Below are 6,370 nucleotides of genomic sequence, written 5' to 3' on the forward strand. Positions count from 1 at the left end.
AAAGCCCAAAGCAAACAGCAGAGGGAAGAAATTCCTACCAAACAAGGTCCCTATTCATTCTTCCAATCCCAGGTGCAGGGGCCTGCAGGAGTGAGACCCGCTGAATGTAAGCAGCCCATCCTGTGCTCATGGCTGCAGAGAAATGTGAGGGCCCCAGACTTTGGTGAGACCCTCAAACTCAGATCTTATACCGCTGTCCTCGTGGGACCAAAGAGCTCTCAGCCCTCCCCACAAAGGTTGTCAACATCTCCACCGGCAAAATGCGAGCTGCTACAGAGCTCACTATGTTGACCCTGAGCCCTTTGAGACCCAAAGGTGGGGAGGGGGAGAGCAAAGTGAAATGTTCCTGGTTTGACCTTGAGCAAGTGATTGAACCTCCCTGAGCCTCATGTATGGAATGCAAGAGTTGGATTATGATTTCACAGTTCCTAACATCCTACTATTCTGTGGCTGTCTAAAACAAATAATGAGAATAAGAGTATGAACAAGACTACGACATCTGTCTCCATAAGAGCTTAGCATGGGGCCTAGAGAGATAAAGGATATGTCCCAGCTTATTCCCCACTCAGCCTTCTGTGCCTTGGCCCTCCACAGGGTAAACTTCCAGAGTCTCAGCTGACTCTTCCGGAAATTCCAGACTCCAGTGACATGCTTCTGGAACCTTCTCAGACTGCCAGAAAGTCAGATAACAGTCTGGGCAGGGGAAGGACTGCCACAGCCAGGCTGGCTAACGGGAAAGCTGATGGGGACTAGAAGTTCAGGGAGACGTTGAGGGTAAGGAGGGAGAGAGACAGAGAAGGGGCAGGAGCGGGAAGACATTGTAGACCTCCCAAACATCTTCTGCAGGGTCATGGAAAAGGCAACACTTACCCTCCTAACTCCCAGACTCATTTGTATCCAGCCACTGACTTATCCAATTATCCACCCCTCCTGTGGATCTCTCTGTGGGGGAGATCGACAGTAGGAGGCTGGATTCCAGGTAATAAAGAAAGTTTAAGAGCCAAAGTTTCTAGTCAGGCAGTACAGAACTGAATTCTGACTAACTAGAAGAAAGGAAAGACAGGAATTTCCTGCCCGGGTCTGTCTTTCTCTATGTGTCTCTATTTATTTCCCATACACTTGGCTCTCTCTGCTTCCCATCCCCTAGTTTCCTCAAAGGGGCCCAAGTTTTGGGAGAATCTGGGCACCGGTACCCCCTCTGAGCAGGAGATGCCAACCTATGGACTGACATTGCCTGGAACCCCGAAGAATGCCTCTTCTAAAGATCCCCAGGCTGAAGGTAGCCCCATCCACTAACTCAACCCTAGCCATCCCTATCTCCTCAGGTTCCTCATCAGCACTCATCAGCAGGGACTCAAAAACACTTGTCTGTCGGGTGATCCATAGGACCAAAACCTTGGGAGAAGACACGCAGAGCCAGCCACTAACAAAATTGTGAAATAAAGTGAATTCCTACAAACCTGCTCCTTCCCTTGCATTCCATAAGCTCAACAAATTGCACCACCTTCCACCTGTTTTCCAGGAACTAAAAATCACCTTTGACATCCATCCAATTCACCATCTCCTATTTATACCCCAACCATATCTTTACAGTCTCCCCACCTTCACTACTATGGCTTTCACGGGGCCTTGGACATGTCTCATCCACATTATCAGAATTCCCTCTTATCTGGTAACCCTGGCTTTGTGTGGCTCTTCCTCATCCCATCCTCTCCAGTGTAGCCAGAGAAGTATTTCTAAACTGCATGTGTGTTGAGGGCATCTGGGTGGCTCAGTCAGTTAAGTGTTAGACTCTTGATTTCAGTTCAGTTCATGATCTCCCGGTTCATGGGTTCGAGCCCCACATGGGGCTCCGCACTGACAGAGCGGAGCCTGCTTGGGCTTTTCTGTCTCCTTCTCTCTCTGCCCGCCCCCCCCCCTAAATAAATAAATAAATAAATAAATAAATAAATAAATAAACTACATCATTCCACTTGCCTGCATGCGGTTTTCCATCATCAGCTACTTAGAGGACAAAGTCTGGGTTCATGAGTAAGCATGCAAAGCCCCCCATCCACTCAACCCAGCTGGTCTACTACCATTTCTCTGGTCTCCAGCCAGTAGTGAGAGTTCCCTAAACAGGTCCTGCTGGGTTTCCAGTCAAAATGGAATAGTGCAGTTAGTGCAGCCACTTGGAAAACAGGATAGAGGTTCCTCAAAAGAGAACTACCCTACAATCCAGCAGCTCCACCTCTGGGTACTTATCTGAAGGAAAGGAAAACACTAAATTGAAAAAATACCTGCACCCCCATATTCGTCACGGCGTTATTTACAACAGCCAAGATATGGAAACAACTAAGCGTCCATCCATGGGTGAATGGATAAAGAAGTTATGGTGTATATTCAATGGAATATATTCAGCTATAAAAAAGAAGGAAATCCTGCCGTTTGTGACAACATGGGTGGACCCTGAGGGCAGTCTATTAACTGCAGTAAATTACATGGAGAAAGACAAATACTGTATGATTTCACCTACATGTGGATTCTGAAAAAAACCAGACTCATAGATACAGACAACAGATTGGTGGCTGCCAGAGGGAGGGGTAGGATAAATAGGGGAAGGAGGTCAGAAGGTACAAAATTCCAGTTACAAGACAAGTACTGGGAGTGGAATGTACAGCATGGTGACTATAGTTAATAATACTGTATTGTCGGGGCATCTGGGTGGCTCAGTCAGTTAAGTGTCTGACTCTTGGTTTCAGCTCAGGTCATGATCTCATGGTTTTGTGAGTTCAAGTCCCAAATCAGGTTCTGTGCTGACAGTGTGGGGCCTATTTGGGATTCTCTCTCTCCCTCTCTCTGTTCTTCCCCTGCTCATGCTGTCTCTGTCTCTCTCAAAAATAAGTAAAATTAGATGGGGTGCCTGGGTGGCTCAGTCAGTTAGGCATCTGACTTCGGCTCAGGTCATGATCTCACAGTCTGTGAGTTCGAGCCCCGCGTCGGGCTCTGTGCTGACAGCTCAGAGCCTCGTGCCTGCTTCAAATTCTGTGTCTCCCTCTCTCTCTGCCCCTTCCCCCCTCACGCTCTGTCTCTCTCTGTCTCTCAAAAATAAATAAATGTTAAAAAATAAATTTAAAAAATTTTTAATAAAATAAACTTAGAAAAAATTATGTAAAAAATAATATTGTATTGTCTATTTGAAAGTTGCTGAGGGAGTAAATCTTAAAAGTTCTTATCACAAGAAGAAAATATTTGTTAACTATGTGTGGTGATAAATGTTAACTAAGTTTATCATCATGACCATTTCACAACATATACAAATATTGAATCATTATGTTGTATACCTGAAACTAATGTAATGTATGTCAATTATATCTCCATTTTTAAAAAATGGAGTGTTGAATTCTCTCCTCTAGCCACAAAGCCGTAATGAATAAAACATTTTTTAAAATAACCCAACACACAAAGCTGGGCTCAAAACACAAGACAACTATTGCTGTGAATTAGAAGCCCAACAGAGACAGAAGTCACCGCATGGAGCCATGACTGAGGGCGTTGCTGGGCTCTGGGTCTCAGTGGTAGCCACAAGCTAGGCTCCTGTGGGGTACCGGAGACTAAGAGTTCTCTTGTTGTTGTGGTGGTGGTGTGTGTGTGTGTGTGTTTTAGTTTTTTTAAACATTTATTTATTATTGAGAGACAGAGACAAGCAGAGCATGAGCATGGGAGGGGCAGAGATAGAGGGAGACACAGAATCCAGAGCAGGCTCCAGGCTCTGAGCAGTCAGCACAGAGCCTCAGCACAGAGCCCATTGCGGAGCCCGAACCCACAAACAGGGAGATCATGACCTGAGCGGAAGTCGGACACTTTACCAACTGAGCCACCCAGGCACCCCTCTCTTGTTATGAAAGTCAGGAGTATAGTTACCATTGAAAGGGTAGTGACTGGCAAGAGCACCAGGGGGACTTCTAGTGACTGGTGATGTTCTCTTTCTTGATCTGGGTCCTTGCTATACAGGAGCCTTCACTTGTGAAAATGTCTCCAGCTGCTCACTTGTGATTAGTGTGCTTTTCTGTAATGTAAGTTATACTTCAATTAAAAAGTTTACTTGTAAAAATGTTTTCCTGGGAGACAGGGGACCAGAGTCAGATCCATGGCTTGAAACCAAGGGCCTGATTATGGCTTTCCTGTGTATGAAAACAGGCTGATTAAGAGTGGGGCCACCAGTCAGCTACTGGGGCTCCTCTTTCCAGATCCCCTGGGCCAGGGTAGGATGAGGTAAGGGGACGGGAATAGAGGATCATCTTGCAACGAAGAACCAAGCCAAGTAGCTGCCCAGTAGCTCCACATCTGCATTGGCATTATTCTAGCACAGAAGAAGCAGGAGCCATGGAACGACACATAAGGTTTTGTTCTGGGAGGGGAGCTTAGGAGATTTGGCGGAGGCAAGTACAAAACTACAAACTGCACATTCAGAAGGAGGAGAGGGAAAAAAAGGACAAAAAACGAATTGAGAGGGGCAAAAGCTGCCTTTCAAAATGGATCTGCAAACCAAAATTCTGAAACACATTTTAAAAAATGAAGCTTATGAAAAATAAGCAAGAAGTATTAGATGAAAACTGGTAGAAATGGAACAAGAACAAGTGATCATAGAAAAGAACCAATTAGGGGGAAAAAGGGAACCAACTGGAAATCTTAGATACAAAAAAATAGCCATTGAATTTTTTTAAAGCATCAATATTTGGGCTAAACTCAAGATTGAGTATAGTCAAAGAGAAAAAAAAATGATGAATTGGAAGATAATAAAGAAAAACATCCAGGGGTGCCTGGATGGCTCAGTCGGTTAAGTGTCTGACTTTGGCTCAGGTCATGATCTCACAGTTCGTGGGTTCGAGCCCCATGTTGGGCTCCGTGCTGACAGCTCAGAGCCTGGAGCCTGTTTCAGATTCTGTGTCTCCCTCTCTCTCTGACCCTCCCCTGTTCACACTCTGTCTCTGTCTCAAAACTAAATAAACATTAAAATGAAAAGAAAAAAAGAAAAAAAAAAGAAAATCATCCAAAATGCAGTACAAAGAGACAAAGAGGGAAGAATAATAAAAGACAAGTTAAGACATGAAATAGACTGAAAGACTCTATCTAAGGGAGATCTATAAGAAATAGAGTGGACAGAATGGTCATATGGTTTATTTTTATTTCTTATGTTTGTTTGTTTCTGTCAGTATTCTTACTACCCCCTTCTAAATTCTGGTATCAAAGTTTCAGAAGGCAGATTAAACCCTAAAGTCATTTTCTTTTCTTTTTTTAATTTTTTTTAATGTTTATCTATTTTTGAGAGAGAGAGGAAGAGACAGAGTGCAAGTGGAGAGGGGCAGAGAGAGAGGGAGACACAGAATCCAAAGCAAGCTCCAGGCTCTGAGCTGTCAGCACAGAGCCTGAAGCTGGGCTCGAACTCACAAACCTTGAGATCATGACCTGAGCCAAAGTCAGGCGCTTGACCTACTGAGCCACTCAGGCGCCACCCCCCTCTCTTTTTTTAAAATGTTTGTTTATTTTTGAGAGAGAGAAGAGACAGAAAGCCTAAAGTCATTTTCTTCCTCCAGCTGAGGTAGCAGGTGCTCAGGCTTGGTCAGACATAATTTGTGCAGAGTCTGGCTGGACTGCATTCCCCTGCCAGTCATCACACTTGTCCCAGGGCTGCAAGACAAGAATGATACCAGCAGAAATTTCCTGCAGTTCCCTGACATCTGGGTGGTAACAGCAATTTCCTTACTCTTGAGGCCACAGCTACAGTGGTGAATCTGAAAATTAGGCACATTTCCTGATGTTCCTGCCTAAGTTTTTTTAGCACCCAATTCCTATGTGAATTCCCTTTCTACCTGTAGTCCCCAGACTAGTTTCTGTAATCCTGACTGATAAAGGTTATTGGCTATGTTTGGAGATACAGTACTTTTTTCCATAAAATAGATAAAAAAAATTCAAAGTTGTAAAGTAGTAGAGAAGGATCAGAGATTTAAAGAACAGTCCAGAAAGCCCAACCTTCAAATAATAGGACTTCTAGAAACAGAACTTGGGGAAAACTGAGGGAAGGAGTTCAACAAAAGAAATCATTCAAGAAATCCCTAGAGCTGAAAGATACAAGTGTGCAAACTGAAAGGGTCCACCTAACACACAGCATAAAGCATAACAATAGACCAATGGGCAAGGCACATCATAATGAAATTTTAAAACATTAAGGATAAAGAAAAACTCCTAGAAGCTCCCAAAGGGAGGGGAAAACAGTCACATACACAGCATCAAGAATCAGAATGGTGGGGAATCTAGAGGGCTCGTTCAGTTAAGCATCCGTCTCTCGGTTTCAGCTCAGGTCATGATCTCCCAGTTTCGTGGGTTCGAG

At 44.3% G+C, this 6,370-nt stretch overlaps 1 long non-coding RNA gene across 1 annotated transcript; it reads left to right on the forward strand.

Annotated features, from left to right (window-relative positions):
* Window positions 1–474: 474 nt before the first annotated feature.
* Window positions 475–1,463, forward strand: LOC131506085 (uncharacterized). Its single transcript, XR_009258724.1, has 2 exons — window positions 475–774; window positions 1,326–1,463. It is a non-coding gene; the product is annotated as an uncharacterized LOC131506085 (long non-coding RNA).
* Window positions 1,464–6,370: the final 4,907 nt, after the last annotated feature.

Source organism: Neofelis nebulosa, chromosome 3 (assembly GCF_028018385.1).
Source record: "Neofelis nebulosa isolate mNeoNeb1 chromosome 3, mNeoNeb1.pri, whole genome shotgun sequence".
In the NCBI taxonomy this organism is placed as follows: domain Eukaryota; kingdom Metazoa; phylum Chordata; class Mammalia; order Carnivora; family Felidae; genus Neofelis; species Neofelis nebulosa.